At 36.3% G+C, this 15,480-nt stretch overlaps 1 protein-coding gene across 15 annotated transcripts in view; it reads right to left on the bottom strand.

Moving 5' to 3' along the window:
* PEAK1 (pseudopodium enriched atypical kinase 1) overlaps positions 1-15,480 on the bottom strand; it is a 370,979-nt gene that overhangs the window by 174,225 nt on the left and 181,274 nt on the right. For 14 of the 15 annotated variants that reach the window (XR_006203423.1, XR_006203424.1, XR_006203422.1 and 11 more), the window contains one exon: positions 14,032-14,113. The gene's annotated coding sequence lies outside the window, so the exon portion shown is untranslated. Of the gene's footprint in view, positions 1-14,027; positions 14,114-15,480 lie in introns of all 15 variants that reach the window. The other variant, XM_042941338.1, reaches the window with a different exon arrangement.

Below are 15,480 nucleotides of genomic sequence, written 5' to 3' on the forward strand. Positions count from 1 at the left end.
ACAACATGGATAAATCATTATGCTGAGTGAAAAAAGACCCATGATTCTATTTATATAACATTCTATATTCTATTTGTATGACATTCTCAAAATGATAAAATTGGAAAGACGGAGAATGGACTAGTGGTTGCCGGGGGTGGGGGATGAGGGATGGTAGAGAGTAGGGTGTGTGCGTGTGTGAGGGATTATAAAGGGGTTCAAGGAGGGAAATCTTTGTGGTGAGATTGCAGTCTTGATTACATGAATCCACACTTGATAAAAATGCCAAATAACCATATACTAACTTTATACCAATATGTACCTCTTAGTTTTTACATTAATCTATAGTTATATAAGATCTAACTAATAGGGGAAACTGGGTAGATGATACACAGAACCTCTCTGTACTATCTTTGCAACTTCCTGTGAACCTATAATTATTTCAAAGTAAAAAGTGAATTATCTTTGTGAATTATTTTAAGAGTTCACTATCAGCATTTCTATGATACACACAAGTAAATTTGCTCCCTTTTCTCAAAAACCCCCCAAAATGATCACAGCAGCTTTATTTATAATAGCTAAAAACTGCAAACAATTCAGTGTTCATTAACAGTGAGTGACAATAAAAAGAAGAATGAAGCATTCATATACACAACATGGATGAATCTCAAAAATATTAAACTGAAAGAAACCACACACAAGACTTCACAGTTCCATTTATATGACATTCTAGAATAGGCAAAACTAAAGTGATTAGTACAGATTAACAGTTGTTAGGAGCTGGATGTAGGGAGAGGTTCTGAACAAAAAGGGGCAATTTAAAACAGTTTTCCAGGGTGATAGGACTGACTGTACCCTACCTGTAGTGAGAGCTACACGAATCTGCACGTGTTAAAGCTCACAGAACAAGTAAAAAAGTCAATTTTACCATATGTAAAAGTTTTTAAATTAACAGCAACAATAATAACCATCATTTCCCATTACAATTTTTGAAATTCCATGGTCAATTATTTGATAGTTTAAAAACAATATTCTAGTTCTACTACTGGCACTGCTTAGTTGATGCTGAGTAATTTAACCTCGTACTCTTAGTTTCTTTTTATAATATGAAAGGAAATAATTAAATGCTCTTCAAAGCTTCTTCCTATTCTAAAACCTATTCCTATTCTGGGCTTCTGTTACATATTTATTGTCTCAAAATTAACAAGGAACACAAAATATTTCTGTACAGTCAAGTGGATTCTAAATTCTTGCTTCCAACAGTATGGGCTGGCTTTCAATAGTCTCTGCTATTGGTTTTATGTGATGTTTTTATGGGGCTCTGAACATTTGACCTTACTTATTAGTTTTGATTAGATGATCTTTAGATAACAGCACTCTCCCCTATTTGAAATAACCAGGCCTCAGCCTATAAGGATTATATAAGATTTCTATTCCCTTTATAACATCAGACATTCTCTACATTTTTCTATTAAAAAGTCTGTGAACCAGCATTCATGCTACCAAAATGATGCCTGTTATTTTTAATTTTATAAAACATGTGGTATTGGGATTACTGAAGAATAAAAAGTAAGCCAGTTTTCAAGGCTTCACACATTATGATAAAGTACTTTCTTTTTAACCCTGTATGGAAAATCTAGAGTTCCCCAAATCTTCTGCAATCTTTCACATGTCCTATAGAAGACCTGCAAACTAGCAACATTTCAGACTACATTATCTTTTACTGAAATGTTGTTTATCTATAAGGATGAGCAAAGCCAGCAATAGAGTTCATACAATTTTAATTTCAAACTCAGTGTTCACAGAAAACTCTGGTTGCAATTAACAGCCTTTGGTTTAAATTTTCTTCAGTGATGGCTTCTCTTAAAAAAAGACCAGAGAACAAATGATTATCCATTTTAACAATACTCTCAATTTCATACAGCAGAATAATTTTTGAATACTTATGAAAATCATCCAATCTTCTCACTTTGAGAAATGAAAAAATGTGGCACATATATATGCCAACAAATATTCAATTAACTATACTGGTGTAATACTGTTTTTTTTTCCTGATAAAAATTCAAATATCTAGGTAATGACAGATGGACTGATTTTACAAATGTAGGCCAACAGATTCAGTAACTCACCTTTATCACCTATATTTCTGGTTTAAGAAACTATGAATCAATTCATTTAATTCTTTAAAATATAAATGATATAAAATTACAATACATTTGGAAAAGGAAAACTAATCAATATTTTCTTATAACTCCACTGCCATGTTAAACTTTGAGAAAGCTGCAAGTCAAATAAATTTCTTACATTTCCTTGGTGTTTAGATCACATATGCACACACACTCACATACATACACACACAAATCAACATCTTTGTATTTTCCTCACTGCTGCCCTGAGATTTACTAAACATGACATTAAAAAGCATCTGAGGGGCTCCTGGGTGGCTCAGTCGGTTAAATACCTGACTCTTGATTTCAGTTCAGGTCATCATCTCACAGTTCGTGAATTCAAACTCCATGTCGGACTCTGAACTGACAGTGAGGAGCCTATTGGGATTTCTCTCTCTCTCTCTCTCTCTCTCTCTCTTTCTCAATCTCTCACTCTCTCTCCCTCTCCCTTTCTCTCTAACTCTCCCTCTGTCTCTGCCCCTCCCTCGCTCTAGCTATCACTCTCTCTCTCAAAATAAATAAATAAACTTAAAAAATACACTTAAAAAAAGCATCTGAAAGTTCCTCATATTTCCATACATCTATTAAGAACTGATCTTATATTAGAAAGCACCCTGGCACAGCAACTAAATTCCATAGAAAACTCAAATCTATATTAATATTAAATAAAAGCCATGGCAAAACACTTTTATTTAGTGGTATTAGATTTGTCAATAAGACTGAAAAAAAAAAAAAGTATTTCAACTATCTCTTTACAGAAATAATTAGCTTAAAAATCAAAAGGCTTGGAGCACATGGGTGGCTCACTCATTTAAATATCCCACTTCGGGGGCGCCTGGGTGGCTCAGTCGGTTAAGCGGCAGACTTCGGCTCAGGTCATGATCTCACGGTCAGTGAGTTCGAGCCCTGCGTCGGGCTCTGTGCTGACAGCTCAGAGCCTGGAGCCTGTTTCAGATTCTGTGTCTGCCTCTCTCTCTCTCTGACCCTCCCCCGTTCATGCTCTGTCTCTCTCTGTCTCAAAAATAAATAAACATTAAAAAAAAAATTAAAAAAAATAATAAATATCCCACTTCAGCTCAGGTCATGATTGCTCAGTGCGTGGGTTTGAGCCCCACAATGGGGTCTGTGCTGACAGCTCAGAGCCTAGAGTCTGCTTTGGATTCTGTATCTCCCTCTCTCTCTCTCTCTCTCTGCCCCTCCCTTGCTCACACTCTGTCAAAAACAAACAAGCATTGAAAAAAAAAACAACAGAAGACTTAATCTATTAAAACCATGCCTTTAGAATCCCATGGACCATATGTGTATAAAGGGAATGTTTTAATATGAATGTGACACCAGCCTGGGAGCCTGGCTCTTTAGCTCTAATGCCAAACAAGGGAAACACAAATCAGGAAAAAACTCAGTCACCTTTAAAAATTCTAAGCCCTCAGTTAAATATCATAACTTTATTACGACCATTAAATCACAGCTGGCCAATGAGAAACTAATTGTAGTCCTTAGTATAGTCTGGGCAAGTAAAACACAGTCATATTATATTAGGCACAATTTAATGAAAGTGTTTATGTCAGGTGTTGGAAGTTTCCAGGAGACTAGCTCCTGACTTACCATAAAACAATTAAGTATACATTACTGTAAAGTGACCTTTTTGGTTTTTCCTTTAAAGAATCTTAAAGCAACAACTGAAAAAAAGCCCTTGCACACGTTTTGAGATCAGACACAAAACTGAAAATTAAACACCAGACTATTCAAGTCGTCCACAAATGCCATTTCTCTGAATTCCATGGGTCTGCAATGGAGTGCAAATGGGAGTGCGCTGTAAGGCAGAACTTGGTAGGACAGGGCATGTGGAAAGAATATCAGCAGCTAGGCAAGAGAATCTTTAAAAGGACTCTCAGGGAAAAAAAGATCTCAAGAACATTCTTCCTCTCTAATTTAAGCCAAATCTTACACTGTTACTTTCAAATTTTATAATACACTTACTCCATCCTTTATGGTTGTCCTTTTTGATTAGAACCATATGAGAGATCCTGCTCCAATTTATAAGTTCTATAGAACATAGTTTATAATTAAAAACAAATTTAGTATAGAATGAAAAATAGAAATTGTTAGTGATCAAATTTTCATATCCACAGAGAAAGCACCACAATACCATGCAATCTACAAATGGGCTCCTTTTAAAGGAAGAACAAATTGGTGAACAAAACTGTAAAAGAAAAACTAACATCCATATACTAGTTTTAAGACAATTTTCTTTCCAATTAAAAAAATATATATATTGTTTATAGAAAGTTACAAAGGTAAGCAGCATTATCTACAATAACCAAATTATGGAAATAGCCCAAGTGTCCACTGACTGATAAATGGATAAAGAAGATGTGGTATGTATATTTACAATGGAATATTACCCAGCCATAAAAAATAATGAAATCTTGCCATTTGTAACAACATGGATGGACCTAGAGAGTATTATGCTAAGTTAAATAAGTCAGAAAAAAACAAATACAATATGATTTCTTCACATGTGGAAGTTAAGAAACAAAACAAAAGAACAAAGGGGGGAAAGTGAGAGAGAGAGAGAGAGAGAGAGAGAGAGAGAGAGAGAGAGAGAGAGGCAAACCAAGAAAAAGACACTTACAGAGAACAAACTGATGGTTACCAGAGGGGAGGTAGGTTAAATAGATTTTATAGATTAAGGAGTGCACTTGTGATGAGCACCAGGTGTTGTTTATGGAAAGGTTGAATCATTAAATTGTACACCTGAAATTAACTAATCGGAATTTAAATAAAAACTTTAAATAAATAAAAAGAAGGAAGGGGAAGAAAAGGATAAGAAGGAACCAAGGTAAAGCAATTTGTTGTTTGGCACAGCCAGGTCAATAGCCTAGAAACAGGTAACATTTTGAAAGGATACCTCCACACTACAGAGCAGAAACAGGAAGAAAAGAAAAGAAAAAAAAAAAAAACCCACATCACTAAAGGCAATGAAATAAATAACTGTGTATAAAGCTTAGTTTCCCACACTTACTTGTTCATTTGTTTTTTGCGGATACCCTTTTGAATGAACTGTTTTAAGTTCCTCTAGCTCACCTACAATATTTTTGAAAGTATGTTATTACAAAGTACAGTTTCTATTTGAGTTATTTTGTTAAGGATAAAGCAACTCAAATACTACACTACTGATAAACACAAGAATACTAAAAGTCAATTATGCTTACTCCTAATCCAGGAATAAATGAAAACTAAGATTAACTCAGCTCATAGACCTTAGTTTTTGCCACCTCTTTCCTTCTTTATTTCTGCTATTTATACTGCTGAGTTCATTACCACTTTCATACTTGGAAATGTTTGCTTTTCCTGCTTGGACTTGCTTTACAAATCACTGAGTTGTCACTTTTTCACACAACAGGATTTCATCACAGAGTATAATTAATCCCACTAAAGCAAACATGGTAAACTTTAGGCCCAGCTAAGGGACCATGGATGAATTAATCTCTACAATAATGATGATACAATTTAATACACAAGATTTTGGTGAGGCTCATAGATACAAGGCCCAGCTAAGGGACCATGGATGAATTAATCTCTACAATAATGATGATACAATTTAATACACAAGATTTTGGTGAGGCTCATAGATACAACGCCCAGCTAAGGGACCATGGACGAATTAATCTCTACAATAATGATGATACAATTTAATACACAAGATTTTGGTGAGGTTAATGTATGTGAAAGAGCTCTAAATGTTTAAAGTGTCACACAGAGGTGAGGGTCTCCATTTCTTCATCTGTCATATGGGAGGATTCCAGTAGCTGACCACTAAAGACTTCCTTCCACCTCTAAAATTTCTTTAATATTTACATTTGAAAGACATAAAAACTCTACTTACTGGTAGGATAACATTACAGTTATAAGAGACTTAGGGAAATCAACTCAAACTTCTCATCTCATAAAAGGTGTCCAAAGGTAGGCCAGGGAACCTGCTGACTGGAAAAGTCAGTAGGAAACTTGGGGCAGGCAAGACCTGACTACAGCAAAATCTCTTCCGGCATGTGATGCTGTTCGCCATTCTGTGAGCTTAAAAGCTTTCTTCACCATAGCTTAAACAATTACCTTTCAAACTGGTGACAATGAAAAGCTCTTTAAAAATATGTAAATATTATTTTGGAAAAATGACCTAACTTCTAGTAGTTCAATTAAGAATGATACTAAGAGCGACAAGATGGTGGAGCAGCATGGAGACCCTCAGCTTGTCTCATCCCTGAAATGCAGCTATATCAGCACCAAACCATTTTGCACATTTAGGAAATTGATCAGAGGATTAACACAACAATCTGCATAACTTTAGCCACAGAACTCAGCAGGTATGCAGTTCTGCACAGGTGAACTGGGGGAGAGAAAAGCCGTGGAGGGTAGGGAGCTGTTTTTGTGGAGGACAGAGAAAGGGGGAGAGTGCAAAAAAAAAAAAAAACAAAAAAAAAACACTCCCCCGAAAGTTTCTGGAGAGAAAGACAAAGAGTGAAAACACTCACAGGAGACTGAACAAGAAATCTGTTCCCCAAAACCACTGACGGAAAGGAGAGGGTTTCAATACCACCAGGATTCTATAAACTGTGGAATGCAGACTCTGAAGTTGCAAAGCTTGGTGCCTAGCTGTGCTCTGGTGAGGAAATAGGGTGAAGTCCCAGAAGCTGGCAACGTGGTCTGAGGGGTCCATGTGCCACACAGGGAGAAGCAGTTCCCCTGCTAGGAGAGCATTTGGTAGAGGCTACATGACCTCCCCACAGGCAATGGTTCCAGTGGACCCTAGAGAGCAGCCACATTTGCTGGTATTGGGACAAAGATGCCAGAGTGCAGTGAAACGTGGCACTGGCTGTGTTGTGATTTGCCATCATCTCTGAACCTCTGCCACTGTGTGATGGCAGGAACGATTTGTGAGGCAAGCTGGCAGGGCCCATTGTTCGGTGAGACCCTCCCACAGAGAGTCTGCACAGATCCAAGCCACAGGGGTCTCTGAAGTGTGGGGTTTTAAACACAGCCCCAACTGAGATAAAACTCTGGCCAGGTGGATGGCTTGGACACGAACAGGGTAAGAGGCTGGGAGTGGATGGAAACCTGAGATAAAGGACAGGTGCCAGAGGCTAGGGAGATGGGTGAAGCCGTTTCCACCTCTCCCCAGCAGGCGCAGGCACACCACACTGACCCACCCCAGTGAGCTAAGCAGTGCCACCTATTGGAGAGCAGAGGCATTACAACAAGCCCCACCCAACTGCCCCCTCTGAGCACTTCCCCTAGAAAACCAGCACAAGTCCCTCTACCTGCTTAGTGTACAGACTATAGAGTGCTTCATAGTTTGAGTTCTAGGGGAAATGGGATGTAGTAACTTCGTTCGCTTTTCATTCTGTTTGCTGGTTCATTTATTCGTTTTTTATACTTCTGTTTTTGTTTAAATTTTTTTGTTTTTGTTTTTGTTGTTTTCCTTCTTTTTTCGGATGCAGAAAGAAAAAAATTATTTTTATTTTCTTTTTTTAAATTTTTTAAACATTTTTTTACTTTATTTTTTAAAATTGTTTATTCTTTCATTTTATTTCATTTTATCCTATTTTATTCTATACATTTTAAAATTGTTAAATGTTTTCTTAATTTTTTGTCTTTTCTTTCTTTTCTTTCCCTTTTTTCTCTATTCTATCAAGCTTCTTTCAACAAGCAGACCAAAATACACCTAGGATCTAGCTTCCTGTTTTGAATTTTTGTTTTGCTTTAAATTTTTTTAATTTTATTTTTTTCTTCCTCCAAAATGACAAAACAAAGGAATTCACCCCAAAAGAACAGGAAGAAATCACTGCCAGGGGCTTAATCAACACAGATATAAGCAAGATGTCTGAACTGGAATTTAGAACCACAATAATAAGAATACTAGCTGGGGTTGAAAAAAACATAGAATCCTTTTCTGTGGAGATAAAAGAAGTAAAGTCAAGTTAGGATGGAATTAAAAATGTTATAACCAAGATCAAATGGATGCCTGGACAGCAAGGATGGATGAATAAGAGCAGTGAATCAGCAATATAGAAGACAAAATTATGGAGAATAATGAAGTAGAAAAAAAAGGGAAACAAACGCAAAAGAGCACGTAACAAGACTGAGAGGACACAGTGACTTATTAAAAAGGAATAATCTCTGAATCACAGGAGTCCTAGAAGATGAAAAGAGAGAAAAAGGGGCAGAAGGTTTATAGCAGAAAATTTTCCTAATCTGGGGAAGGACACAGACATCAAAATCCATGAAGCACAGAGAACTCCCATTAGATTCAAGAAAAACAAACCATCACCAAAACATATCATAGTCAAATTCACAAAATACACACACACAGAAAGGATTATGAAAGCAGCAAGGGAAAAAAAAAAAAGTCCTTAACGGATCAGAGAAGCCAGATCAGGTTTGCAGCAAACCCATCCACAGACACTTGGCAGGCCAGAAAGTAGTAACAGGATATATTCAAAGTTCTGAATCAGAAAAAGATGCAGCCAAGAATTCTTTATCCAGCAACGCTGTCATTCAAAATAGAAGTAGAGATAATGAGTTATCCAGACAAACAAAAACTAAAGGAGTTTGTAACCACTAAACCAGCCCTGCAAGAAATGTTAAGGGGATCATTTGATGGGAGAAAAGACAAAAGCAAACAAACAAACAAACAAGCAAAAAAACACCAAAAGCAACAAAGACTAGAAACAACCAAAGAACATCACCAGAAATACCAACTCTATAGGCAACACAATAGGACTAAATTCATATCTTTTAGTACTCACTCTAAATGTCAATGTACTAAACACTCCAATCAAAAGACAAATGGTATCAGCATGGATAAGAAAACAAGACCCAACTACATGCTGCTTACAAGAGACCTATTTTAGACCTAAAGACATCTGCAAATTGAAAGTAAGGGGATAGAAAACCATCTATCAAGCTAGTGGTCATCAAAAGAAAGCTAGAGTAGCCATACTTACATCAGACAAACTAGATTTTAAAATAAAGACTGTAACAAGGGATGAAGAAGGGCATCATATCATAATTAAGGGTTATATCCACCGAGAAGATCTAACAATTAAAAATATTTATGCTCCCAATGTGACACATCCAAATATGTAAATCAATCATGAAAATAAAGAAACTCACTGATAATAATACCATAATAGTAGGGGACTCAACACCCCACTTAGAGCAATGGACAGATCATCTAGGCAGAAAATCAATAAGGAAACAATGCTTTGAATGACACGCTGGACCATATGGACTTAACAGATATATTCAGAACATTTCACCCTAAAGGAGCAGAATACACATTCTGCTTGAGTGCACATGGAACATTCTCCAAAACAGATCATATACTGGGACACAAATCAGCCCTCAACAAGTACAAAAAGACAGAAAACATACCTTGCATATTTTTGGACCACAACACTATGGAATGAAATCAACCACAAGAAAAAATTTGGAAAGATCATGAACACTTGGAGATTAAAGATAACTACTAAAGAATGACCGGGTAAACCAAGAAATTAAAGAGGAAATTAAAAAGTACATGGAAGCCAATGAAAAAGGAAACATGACAATCCATAACCTCCGGGATGCAGCAAAGAGGGTCATAAGAGGGAGGTATATAACAATTTAGGCCTTCCTAAAGAAGGAAGAAAGGTCTCAGATACACAGCCTAACCTTACAGCTAAAAGAGGTAGAAAAAGAACAGCAAATAAAGCCCAAAACCAGCAGAAGAAGGGAAATAATAAAGATGAGAGCAGAAATCAATGATATGGAAATAAAAAAAAAAAAAAAAAAAAAAAAAAAAAAAGGTAGAACAGATCAATGAAACCAGGAGCTGGTTCTTTGAAAGAATTAACAAAACTGATAAACCCCTAGCTAGACTGATAAAAAAGAAAAAGGAAAGGACCCATAATAAATAAAATCATGAATGAAAGAGGAGAGATCACAACCAACACTGCAGAAATACAAACAATATTAAGAGAATAATATGAGCAATTATATGCCAATAAAACGGGCAGTCTGGAAGAAATGAACAAATTCCTAGAAAAATATAAACTACCAAAACAGAGACAGGAAGATATAGAAAATTGGAACAGGCACATAACCAGTAAAATCAAATCAGGAATCAAAAATCTCCCAACAAACAAGAGTCCAGGGCCAGACGGCTTTCCAGGGGAATTCTACCAAACATTTAAAGAAGAGTTAACACCTGTTCTTTTAAAGCTGTTCCAAAAAATACAAATGGAAGGAAAACTTCCAGCCTCATTCCACGAGGCCAGCATTACCTTGATTCCAAAACCAGACAAAGACCCCACTAAAAAGGAGAGCTACAAATTTCCCTGATGAACATGGATGCAAAAATTCTCAACAAGATACAAGAAAACCAGACCCAACAATACATTAAAAGAAGTACTGACCACAATCAAGTAGGATTTATTCCTGGGATGACAGCTGATACAATATCCACAAAACAATCAATGTGATACATCACATTAATAAATGAAAGGATAAGAACCACATGATCCTCTCAATAGATGCTAAAAAGCATTTGACAAAATATAGCATCCTTTCTTGATTAAAAAAAAAAAAAAAAAAAAAAACCCTGAAGAAAGTAGGGACAGAAGGATCATACCTCAAGGTCATAAAACCACATATGAAAGACCCACAGCTAATATCATTCTCAATGCAGAAAAACTGAGAGCTTTTCCCTGAAGGTCAGAAACATGACAAGACTATACACTCTCACCACTGTTATTCAACATAGTGTTGGAAGTCCTCACCTCAGCAACCAGACAACACAAAGAAATAAAAGGCATCCAAAATGGCAAGGAGGAAGTCAAACTTTCACTCTTTGCAGATGACATGATCCTCTATGTGGAAAACTCAAAAGACTCCACCAAAAAACTGCTAGAAATGATACATGAATTCAGCAAAGTCACAAGATATAAAATGAATGTATAGAAATCGGTTGCATTTCTATATACCAATAACGAAGCAGCAGAAAGAGAAATCATGGAAGCTATCCCATTTACAATTGCACCAAAAACCATAAACCTATCCAAAGAGGTGAAAAATCTATACACTAAAAACTATAGAAAGCTTATGAAAGAAATTGAAGACACAAAGAAATGGAAAAAAAATTCCATGCTCATGGATTGGAAGAACAAATACTGCTAAAATGTTGATACTACCCAAAGCAATCTACATATTCAATGTAATCCCTATCAAAATAACACCAACAGTCTTCACAGAGCTAGAACAAACAATCCTAAAATTTGTTTGGAACCACAAAAGACCCTGAATAGCCAAAGAAATCTGGAAAAAGAAAACCAAAGCTGGAGGCATCACAATTCTAGACGTCAAGCTGTATTTCAAAGCTGGAATCATCAAGACAGTATGGTACTGGCACAAAAATGGACACAAAGATCAATGGAACAGAATAGAGAACCTAGAAATGAACCCACAAACATATGGCCAACTAATCTTTGACAAAGCAGGAAAGAATATCCTATAGAAAAAAGGCAGTCTCTTCAGCAAGTGGTGTGGGGAAAACTGGACAGCGACATGCAGAAGAATGAACTTGGACCACTTTCTTACACCATATATAAAAATAAACTCAAAATGGATGAAAGACCTAAATGTAAGACAGGAAACCATCAAAATCTTAGAGAAGAAAACAGGCAAAAACTACTTTGACCTCGGCCGCTCCAACTTCTTAGTTGACATATCTCCAGAGGCAAGGGAAGCAAAAGCAAAAGTGAACTATTGGGACTTCATCAAGAAAAAAAAGCTTCTGCACAGCAAAGGAAACAATTCGCAAAACTAAAAGGCAAGTGACAGAATGGGAGAACATATTTGCAAATGACATATCAGATAAAGGGTTAATATCCAAAATCTATGAAGAACTTATCAAACCCAACAGCCAAAAAACAAATAATCCAGTGTAGACATGGGCAAAAGATATGAATAGACACTTTTCCAAAGAAGACATCATCAGGTAGCTAACAGATAAATGAAAAGATGCTCAACATCACTCGTCATCAAGGAAATACAAATCAAAACCACAATGAGGTACCACCTCACACCTGTCAGAATGGCTAAAATCAACTCAGGCAATAAGAGATGTTGGCGAGGATGTGGAGAAAGGGGAACCCTTTTGCACTGGTGGTGGGAATGCAAACTGGTGCAGCCACTCTGGAAAACATACACAGGTTCCCCAAAAAATCAAAAATAGAACTACCCTACGACCCAGCAATTGCACTACTAGGTATTTATCCAAGGGATAAAGGTGTGCTGTTTCAAAGGGACACATGCACCCCAATGTTACAGCAGCACTATTGACAACAGCCAAAGTATGGGAAGAGCCCAATGTCCACTGAGTGATGGACGGATAAAGATGTGGTATATATACACAATGGGATATTACTCAGCGATCAAAAAGAATGAAATCTTGCAATTTGCCACAACTTGGATAGAACCAGAGTGCATTATGGTAAGTGAAATAAGTCAGAGAAAGACAAATATGATTTCACTCATATGTGGAATTTAAGACACAAAACAGATGAATATACAGGAAGGGAAGCAAAAATAAAAAAAAAAAAAAAAAAAAAAACAGGGAGACAAACCGTAAGAGACTCTTACAAAGAACAAACTGAAGTTTGCTGGAGGGGTGTTGGGTGGGGAGGATGGGCTAAATGGGCAAGGGGCATTGAGGAGGACACTTGTTGGGATGAGTACTAGGTGTTATATGTAAGTGATGAATCACTAAATTCTATTCCTGAAATCATTATTACACTAAAAAAAAAAAAAAAATGATACAAACAGCAAAAGGGGCTCCAGATTTAACTGTACAGCTATTCATTTGGCTTGTGTGATATTCAATTTAAAGTCAACAGGCGGGTGACTGGGTGGTGCAGTTGGTTAAATGTCCAACTCTGATTTTGGCTCAAGTCATGATCTCACAGTCCATGAGTTCAAGACCTGTGTTGGGCTCTGCACTGACCATGAGGACTCTGTTTGGGATTCTCTCTGCCCCTTCCTCTCTCTCTGGCCCTTTCCTGCACGCGCTCTCTCTCTCTCTCTCTCTCTCAAAATAAACTTAAAAAAAAAAGTCTTTATAAAAAAAATAAAGTCAATAGGCATGATACAAACCCTATCTAAACTTTCCAAATGAAAGGGTTTCAATTCTGATTTCGTTACTTAACTAGATATGTGATCTTGGGCAATTTATTTATTTCTCTGATCCTCAGTCTCTTCTTTAAAATAGGAATAATACCAAGTGAATACTGTGAATTAAAGGAGCTAGCTCATGTAAAGGCCCTTTGACGGTCTGGCATATACTGAGTTCCCTTCTCTAATCTCTTTAACTTCTGGGAAATAAAGAATGCTTTTTTTCTCCTTTTACTTTATCAGAAAAATTCGTGAAATTAAATGCATGGGGTCCTGGTCCTCAAATTCATTTATCAGCAGTTGTGCAACAACTAAACTGAAATAAAATGAGGGGCATTGTGACCTAATGGAAGGCAAATGAGGTTTTGAGTCAACAAATCTGAATTTGAATCCCAGCCTATCTAACAGCTTTAGACCTTGAGCAATTTACCAAACCTCTCAAAGCTTCTCATCTGAAAATGAGACTATTATCTAGCAATTTAGCATTCTGTCTTTCCTAGTCACAGAAACATGGCAAATACTTTGAAAGGGGCATGTCTTTGTCATCTTTGTCTCTTCCATACCAAGGCAAGTTTCAAAATTATAAGATTTGATGCTGGAATAAGACAAGACATTGATAAAAAGAGATTTAACACTGCAATAAATGTGTTACATCATGAAAAGAAAACGTACAAACCCAGTTTAACTGGTTCCAACTCTAGGCATTATGTCATTGCTTCCTTTTCTTTCCTTAGGAGTGGACCTCAAATATTCTTTTCCTACAGGAAGATGGAAAGTGGGAAATACATATTAGTGAAGGTTATCTGAGTCATACTTTAAAACTGAGCATTCTTTAACATACCTTTAGGCAGAGTCAAACTGTTACACATTCTATTTAGTGGACTTGTTTTTAAGTGATGACATAACTAAGAGGTATTTTAGTTTAGAAAGTACTATTGTTTAAGTAGCCAGAAAAGTAACCTTACCACAAAAAATTACTTTCAATGAACAACAATACCTTTGTTAAAGATAACTACACAGGATAGGATTGCATGAAGTACTGTAGTTCATTACATTATGCAAAAATATTTCTACAACTAAGTTCTTAATCTTCTGGGTAAAGGGTAAGCGGTGAGATATATAAAACTATGAGACTCTAGTGAAAGCTATGAACTGCATCTCCTGAAAAAGGCACATACATGAATCATATTTTACATATAATTTCAGTCGAGTCATTAAACCCAGTCATCTATCCTGAGAATCTCTAAAACCTGTTAGTAGACTCCAAGGAACCAGTTTTTGAGTTTTCAAAATAATGGATTTACAAGATTTTAGAACCTGAAGCAACTTGGCAACCATGTAATCCAAACTGCTAATAGAAAAATAAAGAAATACTGGCCCAGAAAGATGAAAAGAATTAAGTAAAGCCTTAGTCTACTCAGGAACAGAGGTGTCCAATTATTATGCTAATGTACATAAGACTGACCATGCAAAATTTAGTATATAGCAGTGCCTTTGGGTTAGAATAATTCTCACAATGGAACCCAAAGAGGAGACTTCCATATGGTCTTTTGGCCCAAACATTACTGATAGTTAAGAGAGTGAATTTTGGAGTTCTATATAAATGTGAAAAAGTTGATCAAGTCACTTAATCTGTCTCAAAAATAAATAAAAACATTAAGAAAAAAAAATTTTTTTTTTTTAAATAATAAATTTCCTGGCGCGCCTGGGTGGCTTAGTCGGTTAAGCATCCGACTCTTGATTTCAGCTCAGGTCATGATCTTGGGATCATGAGATCAAGTCCCAAGCCTAGGATTCTCTCTCTCTCTCTCTCTCTCTCTCTCTCTCTCTCTCTCTCTCTCTCTCTCTCCACCTCCCACTTGTGCTTTCTCTAAAAAAAAAAATAAAAAAAAAAAAAATAAAATAAATAAATAAATAAAATTCTTGTCTGCAACAACATGGATGGATCTAGAGTATAAAGCTAAGTGAAATAAGTCACTCAGAGCCAAATGTCATATGATTTCACTCATGTGAAATTTATGAAATAAAACAAGCAAATGGAAAAAGAGACAATCCAAGAAACAGACTCTTAACTAGAGAACAGATGGTTACCCTAAGGGGAGGTGGGTAGGGGGGAATGGGTAAA

The sequence above is a fragment of the Panthera leo genome, chromosome B3, assembly GCF_018350215.1.
Source record: "Panthera leo isolate Ple1 chromosome B3, P.leo_Ple1_pat1.1, whole genome shotgun sequence".
NCBI classification, from domain to species: Eukaryota; Metazoa; Chordata; class Mammalia; order Carnivora; family Felidae; genus Panthera; species Panthera leo.